Source organism: Acanthochromis polyacanthus, chromosome 19 (assembly GCF_021347895.1).
Source record: "Acanthochromis polyacanthus isolate Apoly-LR-REF ecotype Palm Island chromosome 19, KAUST_Apoly_ChrSc, whole genome shotgun sequence".
Taxonomy (NCBI): domain Eukaryota; kingdom Metazoa; phylum Chordata; class Actinopteri; family Pomacentridae; genus Acanthochromis; species Acanthochromis polyacanthus.
Genome location: NC_067131.1, coordinates 17,654,523 through 17,669,629, shown reverse-complemented (window position 1 = coordinate 17,669,629; position 15,107 = coordinate 17,654,523). Strand labels below are relative to the sequence as shown.

General features: G+C 45.1%; 2 non-coding genes across 2 annotated transcripts; both read left to right on the top strand.

The window, feature by feature from the left end:
- The first annotated feature begins 7,437 nt into the window (after positions 1-7,437).
- trnai-uau (transfer RNA isoleucine (anticodon UAU)) lies at positions 7,438-7,531 on the top strand. The gene is made up of 2 exons: positions 7,438-7,475; positions 7,496-7,531. It is a non-coding gene; the product is annotated as a tRNA-Ile (tRNA).
- Positions 7,532-9,588: 2,057 nt separating this feature from the next.
- On the top strand, positions 9,589-9,682 carry trnai-uau (transfer RNA isoleucine (anticodon UAU)). Its single transcript has 2 exons — positions 9,589-9,626; positions 9,647-9,682. It is a non-coding gene; the product is annotated as a tRNA-Ile (tRNA).
- The last annotated feature ends 5,425 nt before the right edge of the window (positions 9,683-15,107 follow it).

Here is a 15,107-nt window from a genome sequence, read left to right as displayed (position 1 = left end):
ATAAATAAATGCTTCAGCTGCTAAAAGATGTCTGTTACAGTTTTGACAACAATTCTGTCCTTCCATAGGATCCCCATTTTTCTTCTTTTTCTTGTTCTGTCTTTTGTTATTTGGTTGACTCCAAAACGCTTTGATAACTTACATTTTTGCATTTAAGGATGATGTTTTTCGCTATTTTTAATCCCAGTGAAATACAATCTAAATAGAAATGAATGCTCCGTCAAAGTCTCAAAATAGTTGGTGTAAAAACTTTGAGCCTGAGTTTTCACAGGTGGCCGTAGTTGTCATTTAAACATGTTTTTAATGGAAAAATGCTCACTAGGGAAATAGTAAATCGTCATATTTGAGGATTTGGAGCAATTCAATAGAACCCCAAACACAGCATTTAGCGTTTCATTTAGAAAACTGCTCCACTGCTGAAAATTTTAAGGCCTAAGCTAAACATGCTAGAATATATTAGCGTGCATACCGTCTGTGAAACATGTTGGAATTTACACATGCTGAAAGATATCTCAAAACCTCAGGAATGGTAATGGGCTCTTAAGCTGTCCAAACCCACTTGGATTTAAAAAAAAAAACACATGTCTGGGAGCACTGGTCCAGCTCCTCCATCTCCCAGTCTATCAGACCTAACACACAGTCAAAACATGCTCACAACAATAAATAATCTAACTCAGGAAATGTAATTTGTAGTATGTGTCTGATTTGTCCCATGTTGGCTCAGCAGGATAAAAACTTTTACTGTATATCAGATGGCTGATGTTTTTTATGTCTGTGATTTCTGCTTTTTCGTGGTTAAACAAGACTAGTATGCTGCAAAGCAAGACATCATGTACTTATATATGGCCATTTCATCTTTATCTTATTAAAAATACTGCACATGTACGTCCAGTTTAGCTTTAATCTTGATCAGAAATCAACATGGGTGGCGCTGCAGCAGTGATTTATTCCACCTGGGACAGTCTCCCCTGCAGGGTGGGTGTTCTGTTCCTTCAGCCTCCCTGGATCTTCTTACTGCCCTCGCCCACTATGCAGTTACCTCTGATGGCTTCACCTGACCACCATCTCTCATCACACTCACCACAACGTTCAGTCAATGCTACAATGTGAACTGATACGGCTATTTGTGGTTACAGACTGCGTTCTGTACACGGCTGTCCAGGTGTTCAGGGTGTGGTAGGGAAGAGTTCTCAATTCTGAGGTTATTACCTGAAAAAATAAAGGCTCTAATAGAGGCACTGGAAATAAACACGAGCGGAATATGAGCTACTGACTTCAGGCGTGCTTCCATTTAAACCTGCCGAGGTTGGGAGATGATTTGCAAACACAAATGAACTCTGGAGCACGGCGATGAAAGCCAGCAAATTTCCTTCTAGGATATAATAAAAGAAGCTGCAGCCTTTTTGGGAAACTAGTGTTTATCTGAGGAAGGATGCTGCTAAATGATGTGTGCATTTATCCCCCATGGTTTTACAGCAAAACACGGTTTGGACATTTCTTTCTCTCATAAAACCTCATTCCATGTATTCTGCTGACAATGAGAAAAGTAATATCAAGCAGTGTTTGTCCAACATGCAGTCAGGTTATTGCTGATCATTTCGTCTTGGGACACTATCTGTTTCTCTGTTTAAGAAACAGTTTCTTTTGAAAAGCATCTGGTTTTTGTGCGCTGGCATTGACACAGATTTACGCATATGTAAAACAGATACTGTCTTTTTTTTAAAAAATATCTGCAGGCACTAAAGAGTTTCCCCTAAAATCACACTGCAATCTCCTAACTATTTTAATAAAGCACACAATGCTTACATTTGTATGGGAAAATAGTGTCAGTAAGAGGTTTCTGCTGTCCTTGAGACACTGTTTTGGCCTCATAATGACAAAAGTGCGCACAAACACAATTTATCATTCTGATAAATGAAAGTGCCCTCTAAGGAGGGAGAGTTAGATGATGGCGATGGGATGGGGTTAAAATTGAACTTTGCTTTATTGCACTTTTGGCTTGTGTTTGGTAAAGTCCTGGTCTCCACAGGTTGCTTTTTAAACCTTCAGGAACTCCACGTTATTTTGAAGAATATGCAAGATAAATATCGGGCAACAAAGCTTTTCAAGTGCAGCAGAACAACATGAAGCTCGATGTAAGGTTTGTGGTCGTCTCATAGACATTGTGGTCTCAGTGATATTAGGGAACGTATGAACATTTTTAGTGGATATGGTGAGTCAGAATTAGCCTTGAATTTATAATTTATTTAATCTTTTTCTTATTAATGATTACACCTGAGGATTCCTGCCATGTTTTCTAGTTTCTAACAGTGGACAGTTGTAAAGTAACTAATTAAAATGCAAATACTGCATTATAACAACATATTTGAGCTACTTTTACATTACCTGAGTATTTCTATACCTTATCCTTCCATTCTGCTACAGCTCAGAGGTAAATATTGTGCATTTTGCTCCATTACATTTACTTGACAGCTTTAGTTGCTATGTACTTGGAAGAATTTTCAAAATGTAATCAACAAATCAATTGTTATGTAATATCATACATTAAAGTAAGAATTTATTAGGGAAATGTACAAGCTACTTGTTAGCAAACTGAATAAAGTAGTTAAATCTCCCACTAGCTACAGCATAAAAATGCTGAACACATTCATGCACCATTAATTAGAATCCAACAAGACACATTATTCTAAAATGGACTGTTCTGCACAATAAGTACTTTTACATCTATTATATAAAAATCTATATTTTGATATGAATACTATGGTACTTTTACTTAAGTAAAAACTTGTAAGAGTGTTTGTCCTTATTGTAGAATTGGTGCTTTTACTTAAGTGCAACATCTGAGTCCTTCTTCCACCTCTGGCCAACAGCTGCTTTCACTGTACATTCAGAACTACAGTAAAGTTAAATGTATCATATAGAGTTAGTCTGTAATTTAATGCATGTTCAGCACAACCAAACATGTCTGGGGAAGCAGAAATATTACAGTGCTGCAGTCCCACGGCAGACACAAATCTCCCATCTGAGGCCTGTTCACTTATTCAGCAACAATGGTAATATGAATCCATTTAGTTGCTCTTGGTTTGAAAATGGAAAACAGCTTGAACATGCAGTTTGTTGTGCTGATTATAATTTTGTAAATTGCCAATTCGGCACGTGCAATTCTAGCTATATAATAAACAATATCTCCATTGTCATATTAAGATGAGATAAGGATTGTAGTGACTGGGAGTGGGATGCAATTTTTACATATCAGATGGAGGATCCAAAGCAAAAAAAATCCAGCTTTCAATGCAGACTCACACCAAAAAATGCAATAGCATTGTGGGTCCACAGAGCAAAAACATACTGATTGCAAAATAAATAGTGAGGAGCCTGAGGTTTTTGGTGTTCATTCCATGTGACTCACAGTTTTCATGTCACCTGACTCCTGGATTTCATCTATTTCACAGATTGTTTTTTTTTTAAAGCCCAGCAAAGTCTCCATGAAAAGAGGGCTAGGGGAGGCATATATCAAAAGACTTTCATCCAGAAGACTGTGAAGTGAGTCCTGTTTTGTGGCTTTCTAAATTACTGTTATCTGTCATTTTCAGCTGCTCTTTTTTCCCTTTGGTTACACTACAAAACTACTTGGTTAAGCTTAGGCACCAAACTTTTGAGTTAACTTTGGAAAAAGACTACGGTTTGGGTCAAAATACACTCTTTCAAAGACTATTCAGTTGTTGTTTGCATTCATTTTTTTGTTGCTGTTCTCTGCTATTTTCAGTTATGTGAGCAGGAAAAAGTTTTTCTCACCTCCAAATGAATAGTTGCGTGTTAGAAAACACAGTAATTTGAATGATTATGCAGACATAGCCATGTTTCAGCTTTTTTGAGCACGTCAATAGAAAAAAAATGGCACAGGAAATGCCAGTACTATTTTTAACTTCTGATTGGATTCCTTCAAAGTCTTCGTTCAAGTGTCTCACACTCACACATCCTCCGCTCATGAAATTGACACCCTTAAAAGCATAATTTGCTCTATCTACAGCATGGGTTGGAACACATTTTCGTTGTTAATGTGAACTTAAATTTTCATCCATTACCCTTCTTTCAGTATCAGTGATGTTGTACAAAAACAGGCAGACAAAAGAGAAGCTGCCGATGCCAAACACCAGACCAGAAACTTACTGATTTGTAGTCCAATAATACACCGTTTTATCTATCTGCCATTCTAACTACTCATTGCCATAACCTAAGAGATTGATCATTTGAGACTTAGATGTTAAGATTAATGCTACTTTCATGTCTGCACTGCAAATATGAAGCTACCATCACCTTAATAAAGCATGAAGACCAGGGAACAGAAAGATAAACCTGACAAACTGTTCCAGTTTTATATCACAAGTGAAGGGTACCAAAGAAACAAAACAAGTATCGATTCACGTGATGCATTAATGCTTCAGTTAAAAAATGCATTATGAATTCTGTCACGAGCATTTTCACATCAAACTCAAGTGTGTGTAGAAAGAGTCCCTTAAAAAGAGCAACACTTATGAATTGTTTTTAGCTGTCGGTGTGAGTGTGCCGTGTTTGTGATTTCTGAGTACACGTTTCCTCCATTCGCCTTGTTAATTTCTCGGTTGTACAGCCCTTTAAAGATGACCTCCAGCAGGAGAGTAGTGACAGGCTTTCTGACAAATGAACCTGCAACCGGCCCTGAGCTGCTATGAGTTAGGAGTGGGCTGCTTGTGCCAGGACCATACCTTAGTATTTTCACTTCTCTGTTTGCACATTTGTTGTGTTATTATTTTTTTTTCGATTGTTCTTTGTTTCATTGTCAGTATGTTTGGCGTTTAAGCTCATTTACAGACACTCATATCTGCCCACATGCAGCCTGAGGCCTGTATCTAAATTCTATTAACTGCAGTCCTCTCTGCTCTTTGTTGTGTTGCACACCGAGTGAGAGTCACATTACGTGCAGGACATACAGAGAACTGCTTTGCTTTTGTGGAAACTGATTACAATGCGGAGCTGCATGAAACAAGCTTTGAGGATAATCAGTTGGGGCAGGAAACAGAGAAGAATTAACATTGTATGTTTACTCTTTAGGAAGCCTTTGTAGATGTCAGAGGGATTTTTTTTTAAGTCAAGTGAGGAATTATTTATGGGGTTTAATGCTTTTGTCATGTTAATCAACAGTGACTGAAGCTGTTTCCTTTCATCAGCTTTTGAACAGGAATAAACCAGAGAAACATTGAGCTCCAGCGGCACAATTGGTCACTACTTATTTTGCTCATTCGACATTAACATGCTGAGTGATGCCAAAGTTGTGAGTTCAGTCGGTGACCCATTAAAACATGTTGAGATACACTTTGGGAAAGACTTAACACATTTGCTCAGAATTTATCAGGTAAAAATGAAAGAATTCAATTAAATCAGATCCAAACATGACCCTGTTCAGCTAAGTTTCATACTCAGTTATGACACCGGAGACAAAAATTTCACATTACCGCCACCTACCGGTCATTATGTTGCATCGTGTTCATATTGTAGGTCTTAAATCCTGCAACATTACAGACACTTCAGCCCCTCAAACGGGTATTTATTATGGTGTCTTTCAAGGGTCTTTCTATATTTATGTTTACAGTGTTAAGGGTTTTCTTTATATCAAAATACTGGTTTAGGTTGATGTGCATAAAATTTCATAAAAGGGCAAATGTGATCCAGTTGTAATAGCTTAGTTAAATTTGTAAAAGTGTTTCAGATTTTCTTGACTTGACTGTTTTCAAAACTATATATTCTTCTATTAGTTAAGTAAAAGAAAGAAAGAAAGAAAGAAAGAAAGAAAGAAAGAAAGAAAGAAAGAAAGAAAGAAAGAAACTGCTGAGCCTAGAAACATTTTTTGTTGTTTAATTTTCCCCTTTTTTGCAGTGAACAGTGTCTGTTTTTATTGTGGTTATCCAATATCTCTAAAATGCTAGGAGGAAATTTCTTCAAATTTAGCACAATTATTCAGCTGGACTGAAGGATAAACTCATTACAATTTGGTGATCACTTTGAAATGACAAAACACATTTCTGGCTATAACTCAAAAATTCACAAGCTACTCATGGCAATGTTTCACACAAATCTCTGACAGGAAAAATGATGAAGTGAGGGCATTTCATTCCTTTCTCCTTTGTCTGTGAACACTGTCTGTTCTTTTGTACTTTTGTGCCACTTGAGACGCATTAGGATTTTAGTGCTTATGTTCCATCAGTCACATTCTCATTAATGTCTGAAGAATTTTTTACTTTGCCAATGAGCTTCTTTGGAGTTATGAGACAACTGGCATTGGTTTGTATGTCTGTTTGTCTTTCTGTCTGTCTGTGCGCAACATTACTCAAAAACGGGCTTACGGATTGAGGAAAAATTGTGTCAGCAATGACAAAAGGACCAAGTGGTTAGATTTTGACAGTGATGTGGCTTATAGTCTGGATCCACAGATTTGTTTAGTATTTCTGTATCATTTCCAGATAGCGGCATGGCGTCACTGTAGCTTCTTGAAAATGATCAAGTGATATTATTTCATATCCTAAAGGTCAAGTCTGGACAAACATGGATGTAAACTGCAACTGTCACAGCTGTGAGGCAGAAATTCTAATTTTGGCAGGATGAGGTTATCTGTGCCTGGTAATTGCCACACAATGACAACTGTGATGGATCACAATTTAATGAAAGGGAATGTGAAGCCCTAGCACAGAGCACATCATGTCCACAGGAAATCAGCAACACATGTCAAATTGAGTTTTCACTTTGATTCAGAGTAAGTGCTGGATTTAAGTTAAGTTTTCATAAGGTTATGCTGCTGTAAAGTAGCCAGTTTGAACAGCATGATATAGCAATCTGACACAGGTTGGATCAAACTATTTTAAAATAGGCATGTTCCAGATGGAGACAATGAGGTGGAAGTATGTGAGACTGTATGAAATTAGAGCTAGAATAAATATATGTGAATCTGCATGATGAATGATACACCTGTGCAACAAAAGATACTAAGATTATTTCATTACAGACTAATAAATACACTGTGGAAATCTTTTAGCGGTTCAAAAAGCGCTTCAAGTGTGTAAGAACCTAAAAACCTAAGACTCATACTCACTGAGGAAAACTGTTCTGAGGAGTGTCCAGAGGTGGCAGCAGATACCAGCTACTGCAAGAGCCTCAGAGCAACATAGAACACAACAAACAGACAGGTTGGTTGTATATCCCACTGCTTTTAGACACAGGATGTACTAAAGACCTATACAAAGCAAAATAACTTTACTGCATGGTTAAAAATAGCTGTTACCTGCTCAAGAAGTACATGAATGTTTGATTATAAGTGCAGTTTACCAGAGAGACTAAATGACTGAGGTAGTTTCTGTTATCAGACTTTAAACACAATCAGGTTTAATGAAGTCCTGGAGTGACAGAGCTCCAGTGGCGCAATCGGTCAGCGCGCGGTACTTATAAGACAGTAACCTGCAGAGTGATGCCGAGGTTGTGAGTTCGAGCCTCACCTGGAGCAGGAAAGCTTTACTTGCAGCACCTGAAATCTATCAGTCTGCAAAACAAGCTCTGAAAGTTGAGCTCCAGTTTGGTGTTTCAACAGAATAATACAGAGCTCAGCATTTCTCATGTGAAAATGAAACAATTCAGATCAAAAAACTGAATCATACTAATTGTTGATTTCAATTTTATTCTCACTAAAGAGACCAGAGACCATGAAGCCGCTTCACTGCCACCTAATGGGGATTGTGTTTCTTTTTGTTCATGTATTCGGTCCTCAATCCTGCAAATACTCAACATAAAAGCATGAAGTGAGGAATTTATGTGATCCATTTACACTGTTTTGCTTTTTCTTTTCTTTAAATATCAGTCTGGATTTGTGTGCAGATGACATTAAAAGATGCTTTGAAACCTCAAAGCAAAAACAATTAAAGGAAATAAAGCGTGGTGCATCTGTGCCTTTAACAAAAAGGAGAAGTGTGCACATGTCTCTGATATATGTCACTTAAGAAAAAAAGATAATTTTAAAAGTGTATAAAAGCAATAATATCACAAGAAAAAAACTGAACCAAAGTCTTGGCAAACGCTGTTCATATTCATATTTCATGTTAGCTGTGAGGTTAAACATCTGCCACACTGAAACAGAAAGCATGACTGTGCATTTTGTTTAACGACTCAGCAAGAAGACATGAGAGTGGTCTATATGCTGAGTCAGCCCTCATCTCTTCACCATTTAACAGCTGGAACACAACAGTTTATGTACCTTAAACGAATGAAAACTTAATTTTAAAAAAATCATTTGTTTTAGATGCTACACATTTCAAAACAACTCACTAAACTCTAAAAGTCACCAGTATTTAGGAGATCAGCCTGTTTTATTACTGTTAATGGAATAGTGTGCAGTTATTGGAAAGATTATAAAACCTGGTGAGCAGAAATAAGAATCTACAACACTGAACATCATCATGAAAGTATTACAAGTGAAATTAAACCCTACTCATGATGCAGCATGTCTGAGGTAAGTGTGATGGTGGTGAGAGGTCATGTAAGGTCACCAGCAGAGTAGAGTCATCTGGTGGTGATATCAGATCTATCACCCACCCTGATCTCTTACTGTTAACACACCAGCACACTGCAGTCGAGCTGGTTTACTGAACGGTTGTGTCCATCAACAGCTGGAAAGCTGAGTCTCTTTTATTTGTCTTTTTCATTCTCAATCCCGCTATGGTTCCTCCTTCCATCTGAAGCACAGTGTTGATGAATAGGTGGGAATGGTTTTCCTTGCACATTAAAAACACCTGCAATTGGTTGTTTCTGCCATGTTATCAGTATTATAATATTGATAATCCATCATGGACAGTTAAGTTTGAACAACTTAATGATGATGATAGAGCTCTTTATTGTCCCAAAGGAAATTTGTTTTCACAAGCTGTAAAGTAATAATAAAGTAGTCTGGCACAGGTTGGAGCAAACTATTTGAAAAATGTGTTTTAATATTTACGTGTTATAAAATGGCATGTGTTAGACTTAGATAATAAGGTGGAAATAAGTGAGACTGCATGAAGTTGGAGAGAGGATAGATAAAACATGTGGATCTGCATGTCCATTGATACATCCGTGCAACAAAAGATACGATTCTTTCATTACAGACTAATAAATACACTGTGAAAAATCTTTTAGTAGTTCAAAAAGCTCTTCAAGTGTGTAAGAACCTAAAAACCCAAGATGTCAGTGGACTCATTCTCACTGAGGAAAACTGTTCTGAGGAGTGTCCAGAGGTGGCAGCAGATACCAGCTACTACAAGAGCCTCAGAGCAACATAGAACACAACAAACAGACAGGTTGGTTGTATATCCCACTGCTTTTAGACACAGGATATACTAAAGACCTATATAAAGCAAAATAACTTTACTGCATGGTTAAAAATAGCTGTTACCTACTCAAGAAGTACATGAATGTTTGATTATAAGTGCAGTTTACCAGAGAAACTAAATGACTGAGGTAGTTTCTGTTATCAGACTTTCTGTTATCAGACTTTAAACACAATCAGGTTTAATGAAGTCCTGGAGTGACAGAGCTCCAGTGGCGCAATCGGTCAGCGCGCGGTACTTATAAGACAGTAACCTGCAGAGTGATGCCGAGGTTGTGAGTTCGAGCCTCACCTGGAGCAGGAAAGCTTTACTTGCAGCACCTGAAATCTGTCAGTCTTCAAAGCAAGCTCTGAAAGTAGAGCTCCACTTTGGTGTGTTTCCACAGAATAATACAGCTGTTAAATGTACAGAGTTTAGCATTTCTCATGTGAAAATGAAATAAACTGTGGTGCATCTGTGGCTTAAGCAAGAAGGAGAAGTGTGCACATGTCTCTGATATATGTTACTTAAAAAGAAAATCAATTCAAAAATAAAGTTTATAAAAGTACTAATATGACCAACAAATTAACCAAAGTCTTGGCAAACACTCTTTATATTCATATTTCATGTTAGCTGTGAGGTTGAACATCTGCCACACTGAAAAAGAAAGCATGACTGTGCATTTTGTTTAACGGCTCAGCAAGAAGACATGAGAGTGGTTTATATGCTGAGTCAGCCCTCATCTCTTCACCATTTAACAGCTGGAGTACAAAAATTTGCTGTACCATAAATGAATATAAACTTGATTTTTTTTTTTAAAAAAATCGAGTATTTTTAGATGCTACACATTTCAAAATAACCCACTAAATTCTAAAAATCACCAAGATCAGCCGGTTTTATTCTTGTTAATGGAATAATGTGCAGTTATTGGAAAGATTATAAACCTGGTGAGCAGATATAAGAATGTATAGCATTGAGCACCATAATGAAAGTATTGTAAGTGAAATTAAAGCTCTCTTATTGATGCAGCATGTCTGAGGTATGTGTGATGGTGGTGAGAGGTCATGTAAGGTCACCATAATTACTGTAGACTCATCTGGTGGTGATATCAGATCTATCACCCACCCTGATCTCTTACTGTTAACACACCAGCACACTGCAGTCGAGCTGGTTTACTGAACGGTTGTGTCCATCAGCATCTGGAAAGCTGAGTCTCTTTTATTTGTCTTTTTCATTCTCAATCCCGCTATGGTTCCTCCTTCCATCTGAAGCACAGTGTTGATGAATAGGTGGGATTTTTTTCCCTGCTCTTTAAAAACATTTATAATTGGGGGCTTCTGCAATTTGCTATATATTGATAATCCATCATGGACAGTTAAGTCTGGAAACATTAAATATACGACCAGTCAAAAGTTTGGACACACTTTGTCGTTCAGTGGTTTTTATTTAATAGTATTTTATACTTTGTAGATTAATGCTGAAGACATCAAAACTATAAAAGAATGCCTATGGAATTATGTTGTAAACAAAAAATGTTAATCTTCAGTATTAATCCACAATGTCGAAAATCCTACAAATAAATAAAAAGCACTGAATGTATATACATTTATTTGTGGTTTTTTGTAATTGGTGGAACCACCAAACATAACAATAGTTTAAGACAGGAATGAAACTGTCACAGTTCCGCTCCTCTGTCCTGTCTGTCTGTCTGTCTGGTTGTCTCCCGTCCGCTCCTCTGCCCTGTTTGTCTGGTTGTCTCCCATCCGCTCCTCTGCCCTGTCTCTCCCCCTACAGCTCGGTGCCTGAGTGGAGTCTAGCTTCTCCAGCTGACTCCACTCAGGTAATCAACTACCTGCACGGCTCCCGGACAGCTGACGATCATTCACTAACGACTCACCTCTGCAATAAAGACCGGCTCAGCCTTCCACTCCCTGCCAGAGCGTTAAACAAGAACCACGCAGTTCGGTTTGCTCTCTAGCCCCCTACACGATCTGTTTTTGAGTTCCTGCCACAATTTCTGACCTTGTTTTCTCCTGCCTCCCTCAGTTCAGCTGTCCGGGATCCCTCGCCATCCTCCTTCCCCTCCGGCTCTCCCCGACAAACCTTCACCAGTTTCTCCTGCCTGGACCCCCCCACTCCTGCCTGGACCCCCCACTCCTGCCTGGACCTCCACTCCTGCCTGGACCCCCCACTCCTGCCTGGACCCCCCACTCCTGCCTGGACCCCCCACTCCTGCCTGGACCCCCACTCTTGCCTGGAACCCCCCGCTCCTACACCCTGGTTTTCCCCCACCTAGCCACCATTTTCACCCCCAACAATAAACCACTTGCATTCAGCCAGCCCTGGTAGTGTGGCTTTCTGCTCGGGTCCACCTGCTCAGTTCGTGACAGAACGCTCTGGCCAACAAACGGACCCGGAAAGCACTACCAGGGTTTGGACCAACCCTCTCCTCTCACAGTCGCTGCCAACCCTGCAACCGGATTCCTTCTGCTCTGCCCCTCACCTCATCTCCGGATCCTACAGTTCCCATGGCAGGTTATGACACATCCTCTCCCTTCTGGGGAACCCGTTGGGCAATAAAACTGCCTTCCAAGAGGCACCATGGTTCCCTAGGTTCTGCCTCAGCGAGACCGCACTCCGGCCCTCCGTCTCCAGTCCACACGGGAGCCATCTTTTTGACCTCTGCTCCCCAGAACCGGACCCCGACCTCTGCTCCCCAGAACCGGACCCCGACCTCTGCTCCCCAGAACCGGACCCCGACCTCTGCTCCCGAGAACCGGACCCCGACCCAGACCTCTGTTTCTCAGAACCAGACCCAGACCCCAATTCCACCAACTGAGGACCCTGACTCCCTGCCCTGGACCCAGGGCTCCTCCCTTGTAGTTCTCTTCTCCTGTTTGGAGAACAGCATATACTTTTATGCATTACGCGATCTACATGACGAGTGGAGGAAAGATCCCAGGGAGGAGACTGTGGCCCAGGGCCTTCGACTGGCGGTTCAGCGACCTGGTCTGATTAATTATCTACCCGACTACATTCAGCAGTTCCTGGACAGCCCCGTCACACTTCCCCATGGCAGCCACTCGCCTCCAGTTCCCGCGGTGGTCGACGCACCGCCTCCAGTTCCGTGGTCGACGCACCGCCTCCAGTTCCCGCGGTGGTCGACGCACCGCCTCCAGTTCCCGCGGTGGTCGACGCACCGCCTCCAGTTCCCGCGGTGGTCGACGCACCGCCTCCAGTTCCCGCGGTGGTTGACGCACCGCCTCCAGTTCCCGCGGTGGTCGACGCACCGCCTCCAGTTCCCGCGGTGGTCGACGCACCGCCTCCAGTTCCCGCGGTGGTCGACGCACCGCCTCCAGTTCCCGCGGTGGTCGACGCACCGCCTCCAGTTCCCGCGGTGGTCGACGCACCGCCTCCAGTTCCCGCGGTGGTCGACGCACCGCCTCCAGTTCCCGCGGTGGTCGACGCACCGCCTCCAGTTCCCGCGGTGGTCGACGCACCGCCTCCAGTTCCCGCGGTGGTCGACGCACCGCCTCCAGTTCCCGCGGTGGTCGACGCACCGCCTCCAGTTCCCGCGGTGGTCGACGCACCGCCTCCAGTTCCCGCGGTGGTCGACGCACCGCCTCCAGTTCCCGCGGTGGTCGACGCACCGCCTCCAGTTCCCGTCCCGCGGTGGTCGACGCACCGCCTCCAGTTCCCGCGGTGGTCGACGCACCGCCTCCAGTTCCCGCGGTGGTCGACGCACCGCCTCCAGTTCCCGCGGTGGTCGACGCACCGCCTCCAGTTCCCGCGGTGGTCGACGCACCGCCTCCAGTTCCCGCGGTGGTCGACGCACCGCCTCCAGTTCCCGCGGTGGTCGACGCACCGCCTCCAGTTCCCGCGGTGGTCGACGCACCGCCTCCAGTTCCCGCGGTGGTCGACGCACCGCCTCCAGTTCCCGCGGTGGTCGACGCACCGCCTCCTGTTCCCGCGGTGGTCGACGCACCGCCTCCAGTTCCCGCGGTGGTCGACGCACCGCCTCCTGTTCCCGCGGTGGTCGACGCACCGCCTCCTGTTCCCGCGGTGGTCGACGCACCGCCTCCTGTTCCCGCGGTGGTCGACGCACCGCCTCCTGTTCCCGCGGTGGTCGACGCACCGCCTCCTGTTCCCGCGGTGGTCGACGCACCGCCTCCTGTTCCCGCGGTGGTCGACGCACCGCCTCCTGTTCCCGCGGTGGTCGACGCACCGCCTCCTGTTCCCGCGGTGGTCGACGCACCGCCTCCTGTTCCCGCGGTGGTCGACGCACCGCCTCCTGTTCCCGCGGTGGTCGACGCACCGCCTCCTGTTCCCGCGGTGGTCGACGCACCGCCTCCTGTTCCCTAGGGCTTCGGCTGCCTTCGAAAGGCTTAAGGCCTTCCCTCCGGCTCCGCCCCCGGAGGACCCACCGGACCCGGCTCCACCCCCGGAGGACCCACCGGACCCGGCTCCACCCCCGGAGGACCCACCGGACCCGGCTCCACCCCCGGAGGACCCACCGGACCCGGCCCCGCCTGTCTGTCCGGGCCGTCCGCCGGAGCGGCCCCGCCTGTCTGTCCGGGCCGTCCGCCGGAGCGGCCCCGCCTGTCTGTCCGGGCCGTCCGCCGGAGCGGCCCCGCCTGTCTGTCCGGCCCCCGGACCGTCCTCTGGAGCAGTCTATACTGGCTTTACCGCCCCCGGGCCGTTCCCCTGAACGATCCACCCTGTCTGTCAAGTCCTGGCCCGTCCGGCCTCCAGGCCACCCTCTGAAGCGGGCCCTCCGCCCGGTCCGGTCTCGGCCTGTCCCGCCTTCGAGCGGTCCCTACGGCCCACTCATCCCCAGCCAGTCCGACCTACGGTCCGCCCGCCGGAACGGACCCTCCGCCTACCGGAGCGGACTCACCGGCCCACTCATCCCCAGCCAGTCCGACCTACGGTCCGCCCGCCGGAGCGGACCCTCCGCCCTGTCCATCCCCGGCCTGTCCAGCCTACGGTCCGTCCTCCGGAGCGGACCCTCCGCCCTGTCCAGTCCCCGTCCTGCCCTGCTCTCAGTTCAGTTCGGTCCGGTCCAGTCCCCGTCCTGCCCTGCTCTCAGTTCAGTTCGGTCCGGTCCAGTCCCCGTCCTGCCCTGCTCTCAGTTCAGTTCGGTCCGGTCCAGTCCCCGTCCTGCCCTGCTCTCAGTTCAGTTCGGTCCGGTCCAGTCCCCGTCCTGCCCTGCTCTCAGTTCAGTTCGGTCCGGTCCAGTCCCCGTCCTGCCCTGCTCTCAGTTCAGTTCGGTCCGGTCCAGTCCCCGTCCTGCCCTGCTCTCAGTTCAGTTCGGTCCGGTCCAGTCCCCGTCCTGCCCTGCTCTCAGCTCAGTCTCAGTCCGGTCCTCAGCTTCGCTCAGCTCAGTCTCAGTCCAGTCCTCAGCTTCGCTCAGCTCAGTCTCAGTCCAGTCCTCAGCTTCGCTCAGCTCAGTCTCAGTCCAGTCCTCAGCTTCGCTCCGCTCAGCTCAGTCTCAGTCCAGTCCTCAGCTTCGCTCCGCTCAGCTCAGTCTCAGTCCAGTCCTCAGCTTCGCTCCGCTCAGCTCAGTCTCAGTCCAGTCCTCAGCTTCGCTCCGCTCAGCTCAGTCTCAGTCCAGTCCTCAGCTTCGCTCCGCTCAGCTCAGTCTCAGTCCAGTCCTCAGCTTCGCTCCGCTCAGCTCAGTCTCAGTCCAGTCCTCAGCTTCGCTCCGCTCAGCTCAGTCTCAGTCCAGTCCTCAGCTTCGCTCCG